This window comes from Monodon monoceros, unplaced genomic scaffold (genome assembly GCF_005190385.1).
Source record: "Monodon monoceros isolate NGI ecotype Baffin Bay Population unplaced genomic scaffold, NGI_Narwhal_1 Super_Scaffold_4, whole genome shotgun sequence".
Lineage (NCBI taxonomy): Eukaryota > Metazoa > Chordata > Mammalia > Artiodactyla > Monodontidae > Monodon > Monodon monoceros.
In genome coordinates, this window is record NW_021703781.1 from 34,443,117 (window position 1) to 34,470,837 (window position 27,721).

General features: G+C 38.1%; 1 protein-coding gene and 1 pseudogene across 1 annotated transcript in view; one reads left to right on the forward strand and one right to left on the reverse strand.

The window, feature by feature from the left end:
* The window catches only part of BMPR1A (bone morphogenetic protein receptor type 1A), a 139,112-nt gene that overhangs the window by 69,791 nt on the left and 41,600 nt on the right, over positions 1 to 27,721 (forward strand). Inside the window, exon 2 of the mRNA XM_029244746.1 lies at positions 10,858 to 10,972. The gene's annotated coding sequence lies outside the window, so the exon portion shown is untranslated. The remainder of the gene's footprint in view (positions 1 to 10,857; positions 10,973 to 27,721) is intronic.
* Positions 18,010 to 19,290, reverse strand: LOC114908530 (annotated as a pseudogene).

The following is a 27,721-nucleotide window of genomic DNA, read 5'->3' on the forward strand; positions in this document are numbered from 1 at the left end:
TTACTGTTGTTGGACACTTGGGTTTCCTCTAGTGTTTGCTGTTAAGAAAATGCTGCTGTAAATATTCTTGTACATGCTTTCTGGTAGATATGTGCAAAAGGTTCCCCAGATTATATACCTTGAGCTAGAATTTTGGGGTCTTTGGGTATGTAAAATGTCAACATTACTAGGTAGTGGCAAAAAAAACCTTCTTGTAAACAGTTGTACATTAAGCCAAATAAGGAATTAAAGAGAAACAGGTTTGTGAGAAGATGGAGAAACAAAATAATGAGTTCTGTTTCATGTATTTTGAACTTAGCATCTTGTTAGAAATGTTGAGTAGGGATTTGAGGTGTGTTTATAGTTCTTAGCTCCACCCATCTTTGTTTTTTTCCTTGGTTGTCTCATTCAGGTGTCTCATCTATCCCTTCTCCTTGAAGTGGTCTTATAAAAATTGTTATAATATCACAGCATAAACATTATTTGATCATAATAGAAGATGTGTTCACTTTTTATACCCTCAGTCTCAGGCTGTCATATGCAGCCTTTTTATTTATTTATAAAAATTTATTTATTTATTTATTTTTATTTTTGGCTGTGTTGGGTCTTCGTTTCTGTGTGTGGGCTTTCTCTAGTTGCAGCGAGCGGGGGGCCACTCTTCATTGTGGTGCGCGGGTCTCTCACTGTCGCGGCCTCTCTTGTTGCGGAGCACAAGCTCCAGACGCGCAGGCTCAGTAGTTGTGGCTCATGGGCCTAGTTGCTCCGCGGCATGTGGGATCTTCCCAGACCAGGGCTCGAACCCGTGTCCCCTGCATTGGCAGACAGATTCTCAACCACTGCGCCACCAGGGAAGCCCCAGCCTTTTTATTTTTATAGACTTCAAAACATAGAGCTATATTAAGCTAGTACAGGGATGATGTAAATGAAAAGTGGGGAGAGGATACTGTTATTATGAGCAAACATGCATTCTAGGTAGCTGTTAGCAAGGGAAAGAAAACTTAACAAGAAAAAATGGGGATGCAAGCTAAAACAAATAAGCAGACAAGCAAGTAAATAAGTACAGTAAGTCCCCTACATGCGAATCTTCAAGTTGCAAACTTTCAAGGATGCAGACGTGCCCTTGTATGCCAGCTGTTGTACTGTACTACTGTACTTTTCAAGGTACTGAAAGATTAAAAATGTATTCTTTATTTTTTTGTGTTTGTTTGCTTTTTATGTATTATTTGTCTGAAAAGTATTATAAACTTATTTACAGTATACTATATAGCCGATTGTGTTAGTTGGGTACCTAGGCTAACTTTGTTGGACTTACGAACAAATTGGACTTAACGCTCTCTCGGAAGGGAACTCGTTCGTATGTAGGGGACTTAATCTAAATAAACACAGCACTCTTGGGACCATTTAGAACTGGGGCCAACAGCACTATGTATTAATAGTCCCTGATAATTTCACTATGTTGTAGCATAACTCTGTAATTGGTGTTCATAACGTTAATTCCAAATAATCTTTATTCTTCATTTGCGAAGGTGCAACAATGCACATTTTAGAAGAACTGGTGAACGCTTAGCACTCTAGAATAAATTCCTGATGATTCCTAATAGCAGAAATTTTATTGTTTATATGTAGTATGGTGTGTTTACCTATCAGCTAATAAAACAAATGATCTATGGATAATTTCTCAAAACTCTACAGGAAAAAAATGGGTGATACATATTTCTCTACTGACTGAACTAGATATATTTGGAAAGGAAAAGAAGATGTATCAAATCATTTAAATGTCTTTTACTGTGAATATTACCGTAATAAATTATAGAGAAAATTAAAATGAAAATATAGTAGTGGTTTTTATGCTCCATTGTCAGAAGAATAAATTGAAAAAGACCATACAGGGAGATGATTATTTGGGGGTTCGTTCTGTTGTAGGTGGTTATATCAAACTTGCTACATTTGCTACCCCTAAAACAGATCTGACATCACCTAGGAGTAACTGCTTTTTCCCAGAACCAGAGGGTGAGGGGTACAGAGGGAACTGAAGACCCAGAATTTGGTCTAGGAATTGCTGGTTTCTTTAGACTTTTATTATGGGGATTCATCATTCCCACAGGGTACTGGAAACCACTGCAGAATTGAAGTTGTCTAGCTGATTTGAAAAAAATAATGTATCTTAAATAATCTTTGAACAGTTATTTTGCTATTCCAAATCTAAAGCAGAGGTAAAAATATTTTTAGAAGGTAGAGTTTTTTACATTTTAAATTTTAAAATAATTATAGATTCATAGGAAATTGAAAAAATAATAGTAAGGTGAGGCCCTTGTATCCTTCACCTTCCCCCAGTGGTTACTTCATACATGTAGTGCAGTATAATCCAGAAGTTGACACTGGTACATTTTGTATATATAGTTCTGACCCATTTAAACACTGTGGTGGTAGATGTGTGTAACCACTGCAGCATCAAGACATGGGTTCTGTCCCCACAAAGATCTCCCTTAAGCTACCCACACACTTGCCCCCTGTGGCAACCATTAATCTCTTTTTCATCTCTATGATTTTGTCATTTCGAGAGTGTTTTTTAAATGGAATCATACAGTACATGACCTTTTTTCACTCAGCCTAATCCTTTGAGATCCATCCAAGTTGTATGAATCAATAGTTTATTCTTTTTTATTGCTGAGTAGGATTCCATGGTATGAATGTACCATAGTTTGTTTAACCATTCATCTTTTGAAGGGCATTCTATTTTTTCCAGGTTTTGGCTATTAAAAATAAGGCTGCTGTGAACATTCATGTTCGTTTCTTTGGGACAGGTGCCCAGGAGTGCATTTGGTTACATGTGAGTGTATATTTAGTTTTTAAAGAAACTTTCAAACCATTTTCCAAGTGGCTATGCCGTTTTATAGTCTCAACAGCAATGTATGAAAGATCCGTTTTCTTCACATTTTTGTCAGCACTTGGTATTGTCACTGTTTTTTATTTTAGCTGTTCGATTAGGTGTGTAGTAATATCTCAGCATAGTCTTAATTTGCATTTCCCTGATGGCTAGTGTTGTTGGCCGTATCTTTTCATGTGTTATCCAGATATCTTCTTCAGTGAAATACTTCTTCATATTCTTTGCCCATTTTCTAGGTGAATTTTTTTAATGTTGAGTTTTGAGATTTCTTTATGTATTCTAGATGAGTCCTTTGTCGTATATATGGATTGCAAATATATTTTCCCAGTCTGTACCTGTGTCTTCATCTTCTTAACAGGGTTTTTTGCAGAGCAAACATTTAAAATTTTGATGAAGTCCAATTTATCCATTTTTTTTCTTTTAGGAATCATCCTTTTGGTGTTTTTCTCCAGTCCCACCCTCTACCCCCAATCCCAGACAGCCTTTAATATATTTTCTGTTTCTATGGACTTGCATATTCTGGAATTTCATATAAATGGAATCATATAATATGAGGTCTTTTATGTCTGGCTTCTTTCTTTCACTTAACAAAATATTTTCAAGGTTCATCCCTGTTATATCTGTATTGGTTCTTATTATGGCTTTTTTATGGCTGAATAGTACTCCATTGGCTGGATATTCCACCCTTTGTTTCTCTGTCCATGAACTGATAGACATTTAGGTTGTTTCCACTTTTTTGGCTGTACTCAGAACAGTTGGTGTGTACCCTTTCAGCCCCTTACCTTCCTCACATTTATTGCATGCATGTGTGCATGCACATACTACTATATGTGTGTATAGTTTTCTTTTTAATAGTGGAGAAGTGACTATTTTATTTTTTTTTAGTATCTTTATTGGAGTATAATTGCTTTACAATGTTGTATTAGTTTTTGCTGTACAACAAAAAAGTGAATCAGGTACATGTATACATATATCTCCATATCGCCTCCCTCCCACCCTCCCCATCCCACCCCTCTAGGTCATCACAAAGCACCGAGCTGATCTCCCTGTGCTGTGCAGCAGCTTCCCACTAGCTATCTATTTTACGTTTGGTAGTGTATATATGTCAATGCTACCCTCTCACTTGGTCCCAGCTTCCCCTTCCCCCCTGCCCCGTGTCCTCTAATCTGTTCTCTACGTCTGCATCTTTAAACTTAAGAGTATTTGGGATAGCTTTCCAAGTCAGTACAGACAGATAAGATGTATTTCATTTTTTTTAATGACCATAGAGTGTTCAGTGTGGCTGTTTAACTGATAGTACACTGAAAAACATTTAGGTGACATTGGGTGGCTTCTGTTTTTCTTTCTTAAATGACATTGACAGTAACCATCCTTATACAACTGTCTTTGTGATACAGAGCTCATTTTACCTACTTTTGGATTTTTCTCTTCCCTGTCACTCTTCATCAGTCGCTTATTCAAAAGTATATGGATTACCTCCTGTGTGCTAGTCACCGGACTGTGCTTGTTAAAACACAGGGGACACAGCTGTACTCAGGGGTTGTCTTAATAAAGAAGATATACCTATAAATAGACAATCGTAATTCAGTATGAAAAGTGCTACAATGTGTTATTACCAGACTCCTGTGGAACAACTAGCTACATAAGGAGTGAAGAAGGTTCAACAGAGGAGTTATTTGAGATGGATCTTCGTGAGGACAAATGGAACTTCACTTGACAAAAGATAAAGATAAGAACATTTTGATTTTTGAATTAGAATAGCAAGTGTGAAGAAAGGTAGAAGCAGTAAATAGCCTGGCATGTTTAGGAACAGCGAATAGTTTAACATGGCCAGCAAGAGGCTTTCTGGCAGGGATTGTAGCAGAAGATAAAGCAGGTTAAATAGATTGAAAGCAGACTATAGCATTCTATGAATGTCTTCCTAAAGAATTTGGACTTCATTTTGTACATAATTGGAAATCACTGAAAAATTTTAAAACACACTTGTATTTTTATTATTTCTAATAAAATTTTAGGGTTGTGCTATGAATATTTCAGAACATTTCATCACCGCCCCAAATTTCCCACTTCTACCGCTTGCTCTAGGCAACCACTGCCTTGCTTTCTCTCTCTTTCAATTTGCCTTTTCTGAGTATTTCATATACATGGAATCATACATGTAGTATTTTGCATTTGGCTTCTTTTATTTAGCATATTATTGAGGCGCGTTCGTGTTATAACACGTATCAGTATTTTGTTCCTTTTTATTACTGATAATATTCCACTGTTTGACGGTACTCCCCTTTGTTTATCCGTTCATCAGCTGATGGATGCTTGGATTGCTTCCAGTTCTTTGCTATTGAGTAATGCTGCTGAGAACATTTGTATGAAAGTCTTTTTTTTTGGTGGGGGGTGGGTGGCCACTCCGGGCGACATGTGGGATCTTAGTTCCCACACCAGGGATCAAACCCATGCCCCCTGCATTGGAAATGTAGAGTCTTAACCACTGGACCGCCAGGGAAGTCCCGAATATAAGTCTTTATATAGACACATATTTTCATCTCTCTTGGATAGGTTCCTATGAAGGGAATTTTGGTGAGTTTATATTTAACTTCTTAAGAAATTACCAAACTGTTGTCCAAAGTGGCTGCATCATTTTACAGCAATGTGTGGAAATTCCAGTTTCTCCACGTCCTTACCAACATTTGGTGTTGTCTGCCTTTTTGATGATGGCCATTCTGCAGTGGTATCTCATTATAGTTTTAATTTGTGTTTCCTAATGACTTAAGATGTTTATAATCTTTTCATGATGCACAGTTGTATTTTAGAAACATGAGTGCAGTGCAGAGGCAAGAATGGAGGTGTGTTCCACAAGAGATGGGAGGCTGCACTAGATGTGTATAGAGTTGAGAGAGACAGATTTCAAAGATATATCAGGGTTAGAACAGGCAGCAATAAATAACTGCCCAATATAGTAAGTACAGCAGTGGGATGTGGGACTAGTCACCCAGAGATTTTAACCTTTGACAGGTAGCCAGTGCTGTTATTAGCCAGAAAAGTGAATATGGGTGCATAAACAGTTTTTGTGCTGGTAGATGATGGCTGTTATATTCTGTTCTCTTGATGTGTCACTGGAATAAATATTTAATACAGTTGTATTATAGTATATAGTTTGTATAGTATATAGTATATATTATAATATAGTTTGGAAATATGTATCTAGTTCAAAAGAAGGATCTGGATTAAGATATAAATTTAGGGCTTCCCTGGTGGCGCAGTGGTTGAGCGTCCACCTGCCGGTGCAGGGGACACGGGGTCGTGCCCCGGTCTGGGAAGATCCCACATGCCGCAGAGCGGCTGGGCCCGTGAGCCACGGCCGCTGAACCTGCGCGTCCGGAGCCTGTGCTCCGCAACGGGAGAGGCCACAACAGTGAGAGGCCCGCGTGCCGCAAAAAAAAAAAAAAAGATATAAATTTAAGAGAGTTACCACTGTATAAATAACAGTTGAATTCATTGAAATAGTGTATCTATCCCTAAATGGCTGTATCCACTGGGTTACTTTTGGTAATTGAAAATTACATAAATAATAAAAGGGTTGAATATACTATAATAAAAAGATCCAAGTTAGTAAAATGATTCTAGGATTATTTCATTCAAGCATAGCAGCATCACCAAGGACCACCCAGGTTTTTTCCATCTTTTAACACTGCCATTCTTTTTCTGTTGGGTTGTCCTCTTAGGCAGTTTCTCTCCTCATGGTCCTAAGATGGCTGCCATTGCTCTGCTTAACAATTCAAACCCAAAGTTACCTGCAAAAAGTACGTGTTTTCACCTGGGTGTCTCTTTTTCATCAGCCTGGGAAAACCTTTCCCAGAAGCTCCCCAGCAAACTTAGTGTCTTGTCTTGTTGTCCAGAATTGCATCAGATGCTTATTGCTAACCCTCTCATTGGCAGGGGGGATGGAAATTGACACTATTGGCTTAGACTAGAGCTTTCTAACCCTGGTGTTAGGCATCCTTTTGTCATATCTCTTTGGAAGAAGCTTTTTTCCCCATGCCTTTTGGTTCTCTGTTCTCTAGACAACTAAGTTTCACATCACTGAGTTTTTGCTATTCAGTACTTCAGATCAGCTAATATTTGTTGAAATCCTACTCTGTGTCATTAGCTGTGCTAAGTTCTAGGATATAGCAATGAATAAGAAAGTTACAGTTTGATACGGAAATATGCTTAAGCGGAAGAGTGCTATCATAGAATTATACACTAAAGTTCATTTGTATTTGGGGTTTAATGCCACTGTTTATATCTTTAGTTTTATGAGAAAAGGCATCTTGAGTTTCAAAATCAAGCTTATATTCAATTTATAAATGAACTTTTGGAACATTTAGAATATAACTTGTTAATACGTTTGACCCCCCTTTCTGTATTAAGTGGATTACATCCTTTATTATAGAAATGCATGATAAACTAATCTAAATTATACTGTTCATTTGAGTTACAGCTAAAACTGTATTATGTTTTTCTGAAGCATAATGTTTGAGTTTTTTAGCTAATGTACTGAAAGTTTTAATAGTAATACCTTTAGTTTAAGAGCCCAACTGAAATGTTTTGTAAAATGATTATTTTGTAATTTGCTATTTTTAAAAATGGTTCTATAATTGCAGCTATGATGTTTACAGCAGTACTTATACAGTATGTGGGGTGCTTTTTATGAATGCTAAGAGAGGGGAAATGAAGAAAGGGGATTTGGAGTGGTGGAAGGAAAAATGTACAATCAGTATTGCTGATTTTGTGAATACTAAGAAATCTACTTTTTGACATCTGGTACAAATAGAAAAGCAATCTTACATTTTGTCTTAGACTGAGTATTTATCAAAAGCATATTTATACTAGTTCCTTTGCAAATCTTACTAATATAGGAGTTAATAGGTAATGTCTAACACCGCAAAGATAACTAGAATATCCACAATTGATGTTTGTCACTGATGGATTCTGTATGGTTAGTGATCTTTAAAGTATCCCAGTGCTTTAAGATTTAACCACTTTAATAATTTTGAAAACTGAGAGGGATGTGTACATTTTTATGGCAAAAAAAGATTTTTGTAAAGGCAATATGGGATTAAAATGAACTTTTCCCATGTTTGCAAATGCTTATTAACTTTGAGGAAATTCCAGTGTTCGCTCTGAATTACAAAGTACTAGATTATATCCAGAAAGATTCACCTTTCATTTATTATGAGTCATTAAGAAGCTCTAATGTGTTTTTAAAAGAATTACCTTTCCTTAATATGTTTTCTAGAACTAAGAAGCTTGAAAATTTCAGGCACAAAAATCTTTTTTTTTTTTTTTTTTGCGGTACGCGGGCCTCTCACTGCTGTGGCCTCTCCCGTTGCAGAGCACAGGCTCCGGACGCGCAGGCTCAGTGGCCATGGCTCACGGGCCCAGCCGCTCCGCGGCATGTGGGATCTTCCCGACCGGAACACGAACCGGTGTCCCCTGCATCGGCAGGCGGACTCTCAACCACTGTGTCACCAGGGAAGCCCAGGCACAAAATCTTTGGTGAAAATATTAATCCTTACAATTGTTTAGTGTTTGGTTCTGACTGGATCCCTTGTCACTGTTAAACACAGTTTATAGTGCTAAAAGCCTGTGGCAAATTACCTTATAAATTGAGTGATTAAAGTTGTTGCAGGCATTTTGCCTATGTAAATCCTATTTCTGTGCCTGTACATATTTATAGATCTCTGCTTAAAGGACTGTAGTTGCAAAGGTTAGGAAACGGTTTACTTTGACTCACACAATTTCTAATATGTAAAAAGTGACTTGCAGACCTGAATCGTGAAGCACATCCTGTCCTTTGATTGCCTTTTATTTTCCTCTTAGTAATGAAGCGAAATCTTACTTGGTTTTCCTTAGCCAGTCTTAAATTCAATCCTTAGAAAAGGTTTTCTGAAGTGTATGATTTGTCATGTATTTGTACATATGAGAGAATTGAGGGAGGATAGATAATTCAGAGTCTTGGACTTTGCAGATGGTATATTTGAAGATTCTTTGTGATTATGTATTTTCCTTTTTTTTAAATTAACTTTAGATTTAGCGTAAAGCTTGTAGCTTTTTTTTCACACCAAGGAAGCAGTGTTATAATAAATAGTGCTATAATAAACAATGGTTGATAAGTGGTTTACATGCTAATTTTATTTATTGTTTGATCCATTGTAAATATCTGGTAGAATTAGAATCAGGCCATATTTTTTTTTTAATAAATTTATTTATTTTTGGCTGTGTTGGATCTTCATTGCTGCACGTGGGCTTTCTATAGTTGTGGCGATTGGGGGCTATTCTTCGTTGCGGTGCGTGGGCTTCTCATTGCGGTTGGCATCTCTTGTTGCAGAGCGTGGGCTGTAGGCACACGGGCTTCAGTAGTTGTGGAGCACGGGCTCAGTAGTTGTGACTCATGGGCTCTAGGGCGCACGGGCATAGTTGCTCCGCAGCATGTGGGGATCTTCCCAGACCGGGGCTCGAACCCGTGTCCCCTGCATTGGCAGGCAGATTCTTAACCACTGCGCCACCAGGGAAGTACGAATGCGGGCCATATATTTTTAAACATAGTCACTTTGATGGACTATTTAAAACTTTATGAGACTAGGTTAATCTGAGCTTTGTTTAATGTAGTGATTGCCTCCCCTCTCTTCCATACACCCTTAGGGAAGAACGGAGTTATTGGCAAAGAATGGCTTTGGAGGAAAATCTTTATGCCATTTCTAAAGTGGAAACACAATGCATTTATTTTTTGATTAGTATAAGGTAAATTTTTTAAGACTATGATTATCTCAGAGAAAAAAAAAAACACCTAAATACCAGGTCTCCATTACTGCTCTCCCTGATTTCTCTGAGTGATGGTCTAAGAGTTTTATAGTCATATGAATACCCTGAAAAATGTCAGGGGTCTGGTGAAGTTGTAGGTGACTAGTGCATTGAGAAGACTGTTAAAAGGCTTCTAAATGCAGACAAAGCATTACTAATTGCTTTCAGGGTCAGTCTGTCTTTAGTTGGACCATGAAAGATTTAGCATGGCCCTATGGCAGCCTGTCTGCTGAGTGGAGACTCTTGTCCGTAAGAAAGGCTATCTGATATGCTAGACCGTTTCAGGTTGCCCCAGTTTACATGAATTTAGTCATTATTGCCAAGACTACTAAACCTCAGTGTGACACAAGTGATACTTCGAAATGGGCTTGAAGACAAAGGCATTTTGACCTGGCAGTGGGACATAAGTAATATTCATACAGCTTAAAATTTTTCTTTTTAAAATATGAAACAGAATACTGTACTATTTGACATTTCAGTTAAAAGATACATTCAATGAAATTATTTTTATGATCTGTAAGTAAACAGCACACCTGCCTTTCAGTAAATTAAAATTTTTAACGTTTTTCCTCGTTTAGATTTATGAACGTTGTCTCTTAAAGCATTAGGGTACTAATGCAGTAGTAACACAGTTGAAACCTATGCCATGGACTTAGACCAAGCAGTGCAATTAATTCTTGACCCTCACAATTCCTAATGTTCTAGGCTGAAGTTTGAAATTAAAACTGCTTACTGAGACTTTGTGATAGAAAGTGAAATACTGGCTGGGTGGTCCAATTTTTGTTCAAGTAGGAATCTGAATATTGTAGAATTGTAAATTTTAGTGCTGCTTCTGGCTGTTATCATTTTTCAATTTGAGATGTGATTTTTTTTTCTTCAAAAGCTTAGGCCGATGACAGAAATTTTACATGTGAGTAATTTTTTCTGCAGAACTACTAGGTTGTAAAGTTGAAAATACTCAAAATGTGAAACTTCTTTGGGCAGAAGATTGTAAAGTGATAGATTTCTAAAGTACTGTAGAAGTTTTCGTTGACTTTACATTGAAAATGTATAGTTTTATGCATGATAAAATTTTGGTATTTCTTCTACATGTGTTATTCTGACAAATAAACATTCTTTCAGTCTTGAATATGTTCCTTTTTTCTAAACAGATTTATGAAAATATGCATCAGTTTAATACTGTCTTGGAATTCATGAGATGGAAGCATAGGTCAAAGCTGTTTGGAGAAAATTGGAAGTACAGTTTTATCTAGCCACATCTCTGAGGTAAGAAAAAGACTTTTAAGAAAATAATTAGAATAATATGAAAATTCTTATTTCTTAACAATTGAAAATAGTCCTTCTGTATTACCACTGCAGCTTTATGTTAGCTTCTTTATTTTTTAATCACCTTCCTTATGAGTTCATAAGTATCAGTAGTTATATTTTTCTCTCCTTATAAATGTTGAACCTCTTCAGGAGTAAAAAGTATTTATTACTAATACACCTTTCTTTAATTGTAGCAAATAAGCATTAAATGATGTATGTAATAATTTCTTTCCTCTCATGATGACAAAACAGGTTAGAATGGAAGATTATATTAAAATGAATGTTTACATTATTCTGAAACTTTCACATATTTAGAATTTAGGATAAAATTGTTACTTTGAATAATAGATCTTTGGAGGTAGAATTTATTCAAAGAAGTGGGAACTGCAGTAACATAAGGGACAGGGGAGAAGAAGTCATTCTAAGACAATATGTACAGAGAAATCAAGTTCATTATTTTCAAATCCATAGAGACAGATTATCAGGTAAAAGGTTTAATCCTTCACGGATCTGTACTTTAAAAAAATAAAAACCAGGGGGCTTCCCTGGTGGCGCAGTGGTTGGGAGTCTGCCTGCCGATGCAGGGGACACGGGTTCGTGCCCCAGTCTGGGAGGATCCCACATGCCGCGGTGCGGCTGGGCCCGTGAGCCATGGCCGCTGAGCTTGCACGTCCGGAGCCTGTGCTCCGCAGTGGGAGAGGCCACAACAGTGAGAGGCCCACGTACCGCACAAAAAAGTAAAAAATAAAAACCAGAACATACACTTTTGTGAAGTGGTCTATACTTTTTCCTCTTTAAATAGTAGGTTCTGCTTCCTTATAGCATTCATTCATCATCCTTCTATCCCTTCCAAGCTGGTCTATTTGTTCTTTTGAGAAATATTCATGACTTTCTAATTGTCTTTTTTTAGGTTTCATACTCTTTAATCACTGTAGTAGTTGCCATTTTTCCTTTCATGAAATGCTGCTGGCTTCTATGACCCTGTGCTCTTCTAGTTCTACTTCTTTAATTACTCCTTCAAAATTTTTTTCTTTCTTCTCCTATTATTTTTTTAATTAAAGAATAGTTGTCCTCCTATGATTAAATAATGACCGTCCCTAAGGTTTTATAATCGAAATTCTTGTTTTTCCTTTTTATGTCTTTCCTAATCTCTTGATTTCAGCAATTACCTCTAAAATGATCTCTCTCAACATCGTATCTCTGCTGTGACACTTTTCTAAGATTTGACACGTATTTTCAACTGCTTGCTTCACACTCAGTGTTCCCATTTCTATTACTGGACCTCTTTGTCACCCACGCTCAAAGTCTCAGTGCCAGATCTGATTCTTCATCTTTTCCTTCCTACTCTTAATAAGAGATCAGTCCTATCAATTTTACCTCTATAATATATCATGAATGTTTTCATCATCTCCTTTCTAATCTCCTCGTCATCATCCAAGTTTAAGTTCTTATATCACATTTCACCTGAAATATTGCAGGACTTTTCCCACTTTGTGCCTCTCCTCACTCTCTTTTCCATCTGTGTGTTGCTACCAGCTTAAATTTTCTCAGAGGTAATTCTGCATGTTCTGTCAGTAACTCTTTGTTAGCCTACCAAAGTAAGGACAAACTCCTCTGGTAATAAAGTCTCTCAACAGTGTAGCATTAAGTGAGTGACAGCTTTGCCTGCATCCATCCATTTCTTTCTCCCTTTAAACACTTACTAAACACCTACTCTACTGCAGGTACTGTGTTAGGTGCCAAGAATATGCAACATTCGGTAAAATGAGCTCCTTACTTTACTCTCAAAAAATAATCCGTTTAGAGATGAGTATACAAAGAGTTAATGCGAGTGCAACTTGAAAAGTGCTATATGAAATTGGAAAAGTGTATTGGTATCATCTAGAAAGGCTCCACCAACATTGCTAGAGGCGAGAATTGTCAGGGAGGCTTCACATAGGGAATGGCATTTGAGTAGAGTTTTAAAGGATAAGTAGAAGATTGCTGAGTGTAATTTGGAGGCAATAGAATTTCATGCATAGAGCCCAGTGTAAGCAGGGGAAACTTGAAATGTATAGAGTGTGCAAAAGACAGAAGAAATCATTTTGTATGGTTTGAATTCAGGACGGGAGAGAGGGTTTGAGGGACAAGGCTGGAAGAGAGCTTGTTTGTGAAGAACTCTGGATGCCATGATAAGGAGTTTAGACTTCCTTTTGTGAGTAGTTGGCAGTCTTTGAAAAATTTTAACAGAGGTATTTTGGATCATAATCTTGTTTTGTTACAATTAGCATGGCAGTGATGTGAATGATAGTTTGGAAGGGGGAGATACCAAAAGCAGAGAGACAATTAGGATACTCTTAATTGTTGCAAGCAAGAAATAATGAGAATCTTGATCAAGGTAGGGATCAACTTACCTGAAATTATGAAAAACTTTAAGCATTGATTATTTAGCAAATGTTTAATTTTCTTCTTCTATACCCCTTGCATGTATGATACTCTTCAGCCGATGATTTGAAATTGTCCTGTTTTTTCTCCCTTCTGCTCATATTATTTTTTCTCTAGGCATGTTTTTCCCTCTTTATCTAGTTTAAGGTCCCAGAGCACTTATTTTTGTCCTTCAGAATATTACTTTTTTGGGTCCCTCTTAAATTATGTAACAACAAGTCACAAAGGAGGAATCAGAAAATAAAAAACATGGTCCCCAACCTCTGCTTATAGTCATATCAGTAAAGTATGTATATAAGTAATACAAGTAATGATAACCAGCATCGCCAGGTGAAAGTGATAAATGTCAAAGGAGTCATTTATTACTTCCAGTCAGAATTCTCTAGCACTGAGAAGTACAGATAGAACATAGAAGAGGTTATTTGATCTGGGCTTTGAAAGATGAGTAGAATTTGATAGGTAAAGAAAGAATTAAAAGATGTTTCTGGAAAAGCTGATTGATAGAAAATGGATATTTCCATAGGAGTGTAGAAGAGGTCTTGGAGAGGGTAGGAAGTATGAAAACTATATTTTAGGGGAATTACTCTAGCAGTGATGTATGAACAAACATCATTAGAGAAATGGAGTGAGGAGTCAGGGATCTTGGAAGGCTGTAGGAGTAGTTAGGCATGAGGTAATCAGAATTCAGTCAGAGTGGTGATAGTGGAAATAGAAAAGAAGGACTAAATGGAGTAGGGTATGTTATGAAGGAAGAAGGGACACTGATTTGTGACTAGATGTTGAAAAGAGATGATGATGCCCACATTTTTTATCTGGAAAGCAGGGATAATATTGGGCATCGTTAATAGCAAACATAAGTAATTCTTCAAATCTAGTTAAATCCGAGTTTTCTAAGTTTAAAGAAACACTAAAGTTGATGTTCTGCTGTATTGTTGGTCTCCTCACTTGCTTACATACAGCAAATATTTTTGCACATTGTTGTTCAAGCCTCAGCATGCTGAAAAGGAGGTATTGTGAAAAAAGCAAAGTATTGTCTCTTTAGAAGAGTAGTTTTTAGAGAAATAAATACTATTCTGCTCATTTGTCTCTTTCGTTATTATTTTAAATGCTATATAAGATTTAGTAAAATTTAAGAATGTTTAAAGTATTTCTGCAGGTATAATTCTGACACTTACTGAAAGATGGTATCTCATTTAATAGAATTATTGCTAAATGAATGGAGGCCTGTGAAGACGCTCATTAAGCAGAATTTGATGGTTCCGCTTTAACAAATAAACATTAGTATGATAACGTCCTTAGAGAAATACCTTATAGTGAGGTAATATTACCTTATAATATAAAACTAACTACTTTTAATGCTTTTATTAAAGTTCTTTTCAACTCTTAATTGATAGTTGATTTAGGGCTTTGCCATATTCAAAAATATTTCAACACTATGTTGAAAATAAAGTAGTCACTATTTGTTTTGTAATTACGCATTGTGTAAAATTGGAAAACATCACATTATTGAGGAAGGAAACATCACATTAAGAAAAGGCTTTATGATTAAACTATATTTTCAAGTTATTTTCTCTAACATAAATTTGGTTAAGCTCTCAAATTAATTAATATTTATACTATATATATTGTGTATGTATGTGTGTGTATAAATATATATGTATATATATTTTAAGATCTCCTCTATCATTCTTATCTCAGAATAGTCACAACAGTGTTTCCCAGAGTGTTGAGTGTGTATCACTGGTAGTATTCAGAATGATTTTAGGTGGCACACAGATGAATCTGTAAACTTTTCCAGTTATATATTTATTGTGACAAGTAATATTTAACGTAGTGACAATTATGTTCACCTTTATTTTCTCTCTGTTTTGAATTCTGGTTCAGAAATTAGAGTTAATCATACCTTCAATTTATCGCAGTAAAATTACTATCTTTGTTCTTTATAAGGCCCTTGAGTTGATATATTTTATTTTGTCTTCTTTATTCTTGACTTCCACTCCCATTTTCCTTTCCTTCTGCCATAGGAAACAATTCTAATTTGTTTGCTCTATATCTTTGAGTGAATGTATCTTTCTAAAACATAGTGTTGTTGGTGTGTATGTGTTTAATTGACTTAATTAGGCTTTGTTACAGATATTCTGCCCTTTTTTTTCCCCACTATTTTCTTTAGCACCAGAAAGTTATATCTCTCCATGTTGCTGTGTACATTCTTACTTGTTGCTTCTAACTTATGTTTAGTTTCCCATAGTGTACTGCACTACATTCTTCTACTTAGAGGCAACACACTCTTCTTCAAAGCACAGGCAGTGGAGCAAAGTTTCTTCAGTTTGAGTTCTAACTGCACCACGTCTTAGTTTGGGTTTCTTTGAAAGTAGAGCCTGAGAAAGGGACTTATGGCTTGGGTAGTTTATTTGGGAGATGATCTAAAGAAGCAGAAATGAGAGAATGGGAAAAGTGAGAGAGAGAAGAAAGTAAAGTTACATAAAATTTGTTCATGAGCTAGTTATCACTGTGAGCAACTGGGATTCAATTTCCTTGGGTACCTTCTGAATGCACCTCAGCATTGTCCCACCAAAGGACGGACAGGAGCTTGGGACATTTATCCACTGACTTTCATCTTTTGTTAATTGAGGATGGCTCCTGGAGCTCTAACTCTAGCACTTGTGTAGTTGTGCCTATATACTGCTGAGCCGTCGTCTTTGGGTTTGGAGGAAGCCCTGAGGAGCAAAACAGAGCAGTGCCTTGGCTCACACTTGATGTCACATGCTGTTGGACAGTGCATAGATCTGTCCACTGCAGCTGTAACAAGGAAAGGTAGGCTGAGCACTGCAAGTGTCTGCCACCCCTTTTATTATGCAGATTACCTCGTGTTCTGTTAAGTCCACTCTGTCACTGACCCTTCAGAGTGGTGGCTGGTTGTAATTGCTAAAAGCAGTCTCTAAAACAGGAGGGTTAGGGGAACATGCTGTAGTCCCTCTACTGCAGCTGTTCCTGAGGCCATAATTGATCCTGTAATCTGTGGGATAGTGGTGCTGTCCATGGGGTATATTGTGGGCGGGAAAGGCAAACCCACATGTGGAGTCAGTGTCAGTTCTGCACTTGCATGTGTTAGTTGGCATTCCACAGCAGCAGTAATTAGGTCACCTTCATGAGAAGGAAACCATGCTGCTGGGCCTTTGTAAAGCCTTCCTTTCTGTCACTAGGGCTCCTCCATTCACAGCCCTATTGCTTAAGCATTGAGGTGGTCGAGAGCAGAAGCTGGCTGATGTCCACTGACAAGTCACTCCGTCTGTAGTTGGGATGCAGTTAAATGCACCTTCCCTCTTGGTGCTTTGTGGTGGGCATTAACATAAGACATAGAAGATTGGCACTTTGTGCTGACTCCCACAGAACCATCGACATGCCACTTCTCCAAATTCTTTCTCTTATTTTCCAGTTTGTTGTTTTTTTTTTTGTGGTACGCGGGCCTCTCACTGTTGTGGCCTCTCCCGTTACGGAGCACAGGCTCCGGACGCACAGGCTCAGCGGCCATGGCTCACGGGCCCAGCCACTCCGCGGCATGTGGGATCTTCCCGGACCAGGGCACGAACCCGTGTCCCTGCATCGGCAGGCGGACTCTCAACCACTGCGCCGCCAGGGAAGTCCCTCTTATTTTCCAGTTTTGCCCCTTCTATCCCCCTAACCAGTCAGCCATACCATTTGCCACTCCCAAGGAGTCCATGTTTTCCCTTCTCTGGTCACTTCTCCCTGCGCCATACCCACTGAGAGAATTTCTACCTCATCATTGTCTTTCAGAGCCATCCAAATAGGGCTGTAGAGTAGTAGTAATCCATTTTTTATTTGTTTCTGTTAACCAGGCCCCAGGTGTTTTTTGTTTTTTTTTTTTTTTTTTCATTGGCCACCAGTAACCTACCATAAAGTCATTGGTGTGAGCAGAAGTAAAGATACCAGTATGGTAGAGGTAGGTGACATGAAGCTCTGGGCCACCTCTTGTAGTTTAGTAGTGCCTTCTGGACCTGCCTAGGTCCTATTACATTGCACAGTGGATTGCTGCTGTGCCTAACCTTGTGACTTGGTGGATCATGATGGGTAGCTCTGGTCACTAAACCTTAATGTTTCATGGTTGGGAACTCTGCTAGGGCCCAATATCATGCCAGGACCTACACTTTTCATGCAGTGTTGTAGAAGTTATGTGCTTGCTTCAGAAAATCTAGAGGGCTGTGCTGCAACTCTCCTACTGGAACTTGCCAGAGAATTGACATGGTGTCCGTTTACCACAGATGTCTCTAATACCTTTGCATCTGAGCATCAGGGCAGCTTGCACCAGAGCTTGATCTGCTGAGAGCCTCTTCTCCTCTAGATCCTAATCAAAACTGGCAGCCTTCTGAGTCACCCAGTCTCTTCTCTTTTTTAATTTAAAAAATTTTAAAAATGTACCAGTCATCTTTCATTGGGCATTAATTCTCAGGGTGTAATAGGATTCAGCAAAGATCAAGCTCTTCAAAGAGAGGTTCAGGGCAAAGATGGTCATGGTAAGGACTGCAGAGAGCACCCTTCACGTGGGGCCCTCATCAGTGGTTCTTGCGCAGCTGTTCATGTTTGAGTTCCTTGTAAGAAACGCAGTAGTTGAAAAGCATGTCAGCTTCCAGCACCATAGAAACCCCCAGGGTGCTCCCTTTGTTTATATTGACATACTTGTTGTCATACTGGTAGTAACCTCTTTGAAACGCTCTGATGGTGCCTTTGGGGGTGAAATCTTGCATCAGTATCCAGTTTGGCAGATCCTTTATTTTGACATCCATGAGTTTCTTCTCCACTGGTACAACTAACACGGTCTTGTTGTCTTGGATATTCACTGTCACTCAATCTTTTCTAATAGTTCCGTTTAACTAGAAGCCGCTGTTCTGATTTTCAGCTTAGCCTTCCCTCCGTTTGCTGAATTCCCTTTAAATGAATTGTATTTTTTTATGCCCATTCCGGGGCTTTGGGTTCCCTAAGCACTCATTTAGTTCTGGCTATAGGCATCTGTTATTCAGTGGCAAACCAATAGGCATGAAAGTCAGAGTTGTTTCTGTCCTGTGGACTGATAACAAGGGGGCCGACAAATTGTTGCCCATTTCTTGAAGCTCTGGGAGCAGTCCGCAGGGCTTCCAGGCACTCCCGACTGCAAGATCTGTTAGCAGTGTGGCAGACGAGAGTTGCTTCTATGTCTGCTGAGATCTGTTAGATGGAGCAGCCTTTTGAGGGTCCAGCATTGCAGAACGCAGTTATAGTGCCAGGCTTGCAGATGAGCTTCATCTTTCCTATTGGTCTCTCCTTGGACTCCATTGAAAATGTATTCCCACACCTACTGTCTTCTGTAGAGAAACCTAGAACTTACGGTCTCAGAAACATCCTACAGGCCTCTCAGGCTCTTTGGTTATTGTGCTACTCCCGAAAGGGAGACAGAGAAAGTCTATTCCCATTCTCTTCAATTCAGACTACCTCCTCATAACTCAGATATCTTTATTCTTTTCTTAATTTAAGTTTGGGGGGTATTCTCCTTGCTTACTTATTTGATCATTCTCCAGTTTGGATGCTTTTAGATTCCAGTGGTGGTTTGTGTTATTGCAACTGCATATGGTACTGTAGGAAGAGCATGCCACAAGATTTCCAGTAGCATCTTTTCATAATCTATAGTGACATTTCAATTCCTGTCTTTATCCTCCATCCTAATACTTCTCTCCTGTTCTACTATCTTATATTTTCAATAGTTTCTTTCTGGGTGTCTCAGATAGAAATTCTAGTTTAACTTCTGAGCTCACCTACTTCCTACCTGTTCGTCCTTTCTTCCTTTCCTCCCTCCTGTCCATTTTTTTGTGGGTTAAGGGCTAGAGGAGGCTTAATTGTCTCTTTGCAGAACAATTTTTTTTAATTTTAAAAAGACTACATAAATGAGGCATGAATAAGTTCTTGCATACGATTTTGACAGTATGCACCGAAGCCTAAAGCCCTCTTCACTACCCTCACCCCACTGCCCTCCTTACCACACTCCCCTCCACCCCATTTGCACCTCACCGACCTTTACATTACAGGTTATTGATTTGGGGGATTTATTTTTATAAAATTATGCATAATGAGAATACTTGCCTTATAAAGTTAGTGTGAGGATTAAATGAGTTAGTACATGTCAAGTATGTATAACATGTTAGAATTCTTACTTCATAGTATAAAAAACAGTATTATAAGAAAAAGCTAATAAACTTAGAGCAAAGGTCATTCAAAATATGAAATAAGGCGGAAATATTTGGGGGGAAAGGGCTTTTGCATATACTAAGGTTCCCCGTTTCATGACTTGGATATAAATTTCTTTTCTCTAACATCTAGAAATCACCAGAGGGGTGGTGATTTGGGGAGCAAAGTTATTGAGCTAGTACTTGGATTGTTGGGTTAGTAGTAGCTGGCTATAACTGTAAGGTTTGGAGATACATTTGTAGATGTTAGTGTACTTACAAAGAACTATTAGAGTTTATTATATGATTTTATAGTTGATTTAACTCCCCAGTTATGTTTCCCTTAAGATATTAATATTATTTTTATTCATTTCATGCACCTATTGAACATTTATTGTTTTGCTTAGTAACATGATAGAAAGTAGAGGCTACAAGTGCTGCAAGATAAGTCAAAAGAATCACCTGACTAAATAAGCGTTATGAGAGGAGGGCTCACGTCTGTTTCATTGACTGTTGTATAAGTGTGATGCACATACCAAGTAATTAATAAATACTTTATGAATGAGTGTTAGTCAAGAGCTAAGGCGCAGCCATGGTTCATGTTCTGGGTACACTAGAAGTACAGAGATGGGCCGGCTCACTCAGCCTGATATGCAGGGGTCAGGGATTGCTTACACAGACGATGCATAGATCAAGTCTGAAGAGTGAACTGTAGTTAACTTGGTGAGAAACAAAGGGAAGAACAAAAAGGATGTGCAAAGGATGGGAGTCTAAAAGGGATGCCTGTAAATATAGGGACTTCGGTGATTTCAGTGTAGTTGGATCATTGTGAAGGTATGAGGAGTGAATGGGAAGATGGTGTTAGAAAGCCTGGCAGAGGCCAGATCATAACAATTCTTCTTATGTCTTGGTAATTCCATCCTATGAAATGAGAATATTTATAGATTTTTTTAAGCAGAGAGCATGACAGGGTCATTTAGTTTTAGAAGTTAGGTTTGGTTTAGAAGTTAGCATTCTATTAAAAGTGATCATGTACTAGGCTGTACAGCAAGTTCTTATACAGTTCAAATGATCATATCAGCCATACTTTTTGTCAGCATACACTTAAGTTAAAACTGAGTAACAAACAGTATATACAGGCACACATTTGGAAATTTAAAAACCTACCTCCGTAAATCCCACAGGTCAAAAATAAAATGATAATGCAAGTCAGAAAACACCTAGAACTAAACAATAAAGAAAATTAGGACTTATTAAACTTGTGTGACATGTTGAAGCCTTACATACTCATATTAAAAGATTAAAAATATTAATAAGATAAGCACCTAATTTAAGTTAGGAGAAGAACAACAGAATAAATTCAAGTGAAGTAAAATAGGTGATAAAAATAAAAGCTAACACTTGTAGAGCACTTGTTATATGTACCAGGCACTGTTCCATGTGCTTTACAAGGATTATCTCATTTAATCTTTGCAACAACCCTGTGAGGTAGGTACTTTTATTATTCCCCCTTTACAGATGGGAAAACTGAGGCACAGAGAAAAACTTATCTACACTTCTAGTTAATAAGTGATAGAATTGGGGCTAATTGGAAAAGTTTGTTTTGTTTTGTTTTGTTAAGATACGATGGAGAGAGTTAACATAGCCAAAAGTTGGTTTCTTGAAAAGGCTGATAAAACAGACAAACCATTTGAATAACTGATCAAGAAAAAAACCCAGAAAGCACAAGTAGTATTGGGAATGGAAAGGAGGACATAACTTCAGATATAGCAGAGATTTTTTAAAAATAAGAGATACCTTGAATAAGTTTATGCCTATACTTTTTTAAAAATTAATTTATTTATGGCTGCATTGGGTCTTTGTTGCTGAGTGCAGCCTTTCTGTAGTTGTGGTGAGCAGGGGCTACTCTTTGTTGCGGTGCACGGGCTTCTCATTGCAGTGGCTTCTCTTCTTGCAGAGCATGGGCTCTAGGTACACGGGCTTCAGTAGTTGCAGAATGTGGGCTCAGTAGTTGTGGCTAGCAGGCTCTAGAGCACAGGCTCAGTAGTTGTGGCACATGGGCTTAGTTGCTCCGTGGCATGTGGGATCTCCCCAGACCAGGGCTTGAACCCGTGTCCCCTGCATTGGCAGGAGGATTCTTAACCACTGTGCCACCAGGGAACTCCTACATTTTACAATTTAAATAAAACAACAATTTTTAAAACGTGACAATAAAATTGATTAAAGTGAAATAAAAAACCTAGATATTTCTGTAATTATTAGAGAATTTTAATTTTTAGTGAAAGATCTGCCTCCTCCCATATACTCACAGATAAGCCCTTGGCTCAGATGATTTTAAAGGTGAGTTCTATGAAACTATTCAAATGGTAGATATGTCCAGATATACAAAGACTGTTTGAGAGAATAGCAAAATAAGGAAAGTTCCTCAGCTTATTCTGTGTGAGTAGTATAACCTTGATACCGAAACCAGACATGGATAATATGAGAAAAAAATTATAGGTCAGTCTTTCTTATGAACATAAATGTAAAACCTAACAAAATTGTTAGCAAAACAAATCCAGTGGTGTATCTAAACATGATCATGTCTACAGTACTGCAGTACAGTTCTGACACTGCCTACCCACTGTTAGTGTCAGACTCCACAGTTTTAAGGGCACAGTCCCCAACAAGACTGCCCTCACTTGAGATGCCAATCACAAGTTTGGAGGTCCCCAGGCTACTCACACTTCTGACTAACTGGCTACAAATCCAGGAGGATTCCCATGATCGCTCCCCACATTTGACAATTCATTTATATGACTCACAGACTTTAAGAAAGTGGTAGACTTATTTTTTAAAATAAATTTATTTATTTATATTTGGCTGCATTAGGTCTTTCTAGAGAAAGCTGCGTGCAGGCCTTCTCTAGTTGTGGTGAGCAGGAGCTACTCTCTTTTGCCGTGCGCGGGCTTCACATTGCCGTGGCTTCTCTTGTTGCAGAGCACGGGCTCTAGGTGCATGGGCTTAAGTAGTTGTGGCATGTGGGCTCAGTAGTTGTGGCACACGGGCTCAGTAGTTGTGGCTCGTGGGCTCTAGAGCGCAGGCTCAGTAGTAGTGGCGCACGGGCTTAGTTGCTCCGAGGCATGTGGGATCTCCCTGGGCCAGGGCTTGAACCCATGTCCCCTGCACTGGCAGATGGATTCTTAACCACTGTGCCACTAGGGAAGTCCCAAGTGGTATACTTATGATAGTTTTATCAATATAAAGGATACAGATTGGGACCAGCCAAATGAAAGAGACACACAGGGTGAGGCCAGGGAGGCTTCCAGATGTGGAGCTTCCATGCCCTCTTCCCCTGGAATTAGGGTGTGTTGTCCGAGGAAGCTTATCTGAGACATGGTGTGCAGTTCTTATTGGAGTTTCATTATGTAGGCATGATTGAATAATTGGCCACGTGACTGAACTCAATCTTCTGCCCTCCCTATCCATACTCCCTGGAGGCTGGGCTGGCTCCAAGCCCCAAACCCTCTTTTTTTTTTTTTTTTTGCCCTACCAGGGCCTCTCACTGTTGTGGCCTCTCCAGCTGCAGAGCACAGGCTCCGGACGCGCAGGCTCAGCGGCCATGGCTCACAGGCCCAGCCGCTCCGCAGCATGTGGGATCCTCCGGGACCGGGGCACGAACCCTTGTCTCCTGCATTGGCAGGCGGACTCTCAACCACTGTGCCACCAGGGAAGCCCCCAAACCCTCTTCTAATCACATCACTGGTCATTTTGGTGACCATCCCCCATCCTGAGTCATTCATTAGCATAAACTCAGGTGTGGTCCATGAGGCTTGTGAATAACAAAGACACTTCTGTTACCCAGGAACCAGGCACAGAGACCAGACAAAATATTTATTTAACGATGACAAAACAGAATTTATCCCAGAAATCCAAGGATGTTAATGTGTTAGTTATTGCTGCATAACAATTCATTCCAAAACGTAAGGACTTGAAATAATGAAAGCTTAAATTAACTTACAGAAATTCAGGAGCAATTTACTGGGTCGTTTTGATTCAGGATAGTTTGTGAGATTGTAGTTTTGTCAACAGGGGCTACATTCATTTAAAAGCTTGACTGGAGGAGAATCCACTTCCAAGATGACACATTCTCATGGCAGTTGGCAGGAGGCCTCTGTTCCTCACCGTATGAGCCTCTCCACAGATTCCTTGAATATACTAACACCATGGCACCTGGGTTTCCCCAGAATAAATATCCAAGAAAGAGAGCAAGGAGAAAGCTGCATTACCTTTCAAGACCTAGTCTCAGAAGTCATACTTTGTCACTTTCACTTTGTTCTGTTTGTTAGGAGGGAATCTCTTAGTCTGGCCCACTCTCAAAGTAATTAGGTTCCACCTCTTGAAAAGAGGAAAATGAAAGAATTTGTGGACATATTTTAAAACTACCACAGATAGCTTACTCTTTGAGAGAGCTCTCAGGGACTTCCCTGGTGGTCCAGTGGGTAAGATTTTGCCTTCCAATGCAGGGAATGCGGGTTCAATCTCTGGTTGGGGAGCTAAGATCCCACATGCCTTGCAGCCAAAAAAACCAAAACATAAAACAGAAGCAATATTGTAGCAAATTCAATAAAGACTTTAAAAATGGTCTACATCAAAAAAAAAAATCTTAAAAACAAAGAGAGCTCTTAATATGGATTATTACTAATTAATTTATACATTAACACATTGAAGGAGGAAGCCACTGTGATTATATCAATAGATGGAGAAAAAGCACGTGATGTAATTCAACCCCATTTATGATGAAAACTCTTATTAGCAAATGAAGAATAGAAGGGAACTGTAATGTGATAAAGAGTATCATTAAATTTATAATTAATTTAGGAACAGTTGATATACATGATCTTGAAGTTTTCTATACATAATGTGGTATGTTTTTCCATGTGTTAAAGTTTATTCTGTATCCTTCAGCAGTATTTTAAAATTGTCCTTGTATCAGTTTTGTACACTTGGAAGTACAAAATGGTACAGTCCCAGAGGGGGTTACCAAAGTATCTACCAAAAGTACCATTAGACCCAGAATCCCACTTCTAGAAATCTATCCTTCAGAATTATTTACCCAAACAACAATAACAAAAGCATCTATTCAAGTTTATTTATTGCAGCATTGCTCATAATACCAAAACCTAGGAACAACATAAAATGTCCATCGACATAAGAATGGATAAATACAGCTATACAATAATCATAAAATGGAATACTCTATAACAATGAAAACGAATTAAAAGGAACTATATGTATCTATGATGGTAATCACTCACAACGTTGAGTGAAAAATAAGCAAATTATAAAAATATACATACAGAATGATACAATTTTTATACGTCTATAGCAAATTTAACAGTATGCAAAGCAGTCTTATTTGGGATATATACCACATATAGTATAAAAGCATGTAAAGACATGAGTGTTAAATACCATAATCAGAATAGTGGTTCCCTCAGAACCAGGGAAAGGGTGGCACTTCAGTGGTATTTGCCCTGCTTTACTCAGTACCTATATAATTAGGTGAAGTCTTTGAGGCACTATATTCAGGAGTGTAGTTCATAGACTCATAGGATATGAGAGGTAGAAGTCTTCATGGTATTATTTATTTTACAGATGAGGAAACTAAGGCCTGGAGAGGGAAGTGAGTGGACCAAGATCAGCTAGCCAATTAGGCAGAATTTGCAACTGAATCCTAGGTCTCCTGACTCTAAGACTGTGTTACTTAACACAGTATATTTTTATATTTAATAAAAATATAAGTTGATAAGTATTTAATAAAAATATAAGTTTTATATTTAATAAAAATATTTTTGTATTTAATAAAAATATAAGTTGATAAGTATTTAAACTAGGAGCTGAAAGAAAGATACTAAAAGGGAAAAAAGGACAAGTTAATGTCAAGTCTGCCACAGAATTTCTTCATGAAAACACTCTAAACCAGCACATTCTAACCTAAGACATGTTCTGACAGAGTAAAGAAAATAAAATGGAGATGTTTCATCCAAAACGGGGAAAACTCTTTCTGGATTTCCAAGCTCTCACATTAATAAGCCCGAATTTGTCATCTTGAGTGTTGTTTCTCAGACCTATAGGTTTGCAGGGTTTAGTTTCCTATAGTTTGTGGTTCATGCTTGTCAGGGCAGAACTGTTAACAATCTGATTTTAACACCCTCTGGTCTTATTCAGGGCCTTTGGTTACTTACAATTTACATATAAATATTACCTTTGAACCTTTACTTAATTGAAAGATTGCAGTTGAGTTTAGATAGTGCTTTGAAGTTCCCTTTGTCAGACCACATTGTTTGTACCAAAGGACTGTATTTTCTTTTTGTCTGTGGTTATTTCCACAATTATTTAACTTGCTGTAACTATGTGGTACTGTCAGAATATAACCCAAGCCATTGTTTGCCTTAAGCAATATTTTAGATCTTGGGAAATAATGTTTACTGATACATGTCTTTCTTAAAGACCTTTTAATTTACTCAAATATACTCAAGACATTGAGTCTCAAGACATACTCAAGACCTTTTAATTTACTCACATATACTCAAACTTGAGTATATCCAGTGAAAACAGTGGAAAAAAGTTTTTTTTACTGGATCTAGACACAAGTCAGGGCTCAAAGTGAGCAAAAGGAAGTAGTGTGGTTTTTGTATCATTTCAGTTGTGTTGAGAAAAGGAAATGGAATAGTTTATCCATAGCATAGCCCTTATGGGAAAGTCTCATTTGTATGTGAAAGTAAAAGGAATTGGCATAACGTTTTAATTCCTTCTGCTATACTCAATCATTCCCTCAGCAAATATTTATTTAGTACCAAATATGTGCCAAGCACCATCCTAGGTGCTACAAATACAGAGTGAAAAAGTAGACTTATACACCTGCCCTTACGGAGCATACATTCTGGAGCAGGTGGCAGGCAATAAACAAAACAAATAGTAAATGATATGTAAAATTACAGGTGACAAGTGCTAAAGAGAAAAAAATATATCAGGGATGGAAGATGGGAGTGCCAGCGATGTGGATGGGATTACAGTTTTAAATAGGATGAGCAGGAACACTAAATAAGAAAGGGGTACTGAGTAAGCACTTGGAAGAGGTCAGGTAGCAAGTCATATGGATAGATGTCTTGGGGAGGAATATTATAGACAGAGGAACTTGCAGAGGTCCTGCAGCAGGGCCATCCCTGAAATGTTTGAGGAACCAGGAGGCCCATGCTGCTGAAGTAGAGGAGTTGGAGTCTTGTTGGCCATGGTAGATTTCAGCTTTTACTCTGAGTGAGTTGGGGAACCATTGGAGGGTTTTGAAAAGGGGAGTGGTGTGATCTAATATGCTTTTTATCACCACTTTGGCTGCTGTGTTGAGAATATATTGTAGGTGGATAAGGGCAGAAGCAAAGAGTCCAGTTCTAGGAGGCTTTTTCAGTAATCCAGGCAAAAGGTTAGTTAGTGACTTGGACCAGAGAGATAACAGTGGATGTGGTGAGAAGTGCATAGGTTCTGGATATATTTTGAAGGTAGAACCAACAGGATTTTCTGACCATAGCCTGTGGAGTATGAGAGGGAAGAAGGGAGTTGCCCAGAATGACTCCAAGACTTTTGGCCTGGGAAACTAGAAGTAGAGAGGCCGTTAGTTATGGTGAGAAAGGCCAAGGGTCTAGCAGATTTAGGAGATAAGAGGAGAAAGACCAGGAATGATAAGTTATATAGCTGCTGATTACATTATTAAGTAAATTTTTATACTATTTCAGCTATCTTAAAAGTAATTCTATCTCGTACCAGTCTTTTTTTTTTTTTTTGCATATGTGTTATTGAGTATCTTTTTCTGAGATATTTGACATTATTCAGAAGTACTAATTTTATGCTGATCTAACCCAGAATACTCAAGTGTACCTTTTCCTTTAATATTTGGTTATATCAGAAAAATTCTCTCTCTCTGACCTAAAATATAAGGAGAATTTATTGGCTGTTAACTGCAAAGTCCTTAAGCAATCCAGGTGTCAGGCAGGGTTGTTTGAGCAGCTCATTGATAGCTCCAAGGATTGGGCTT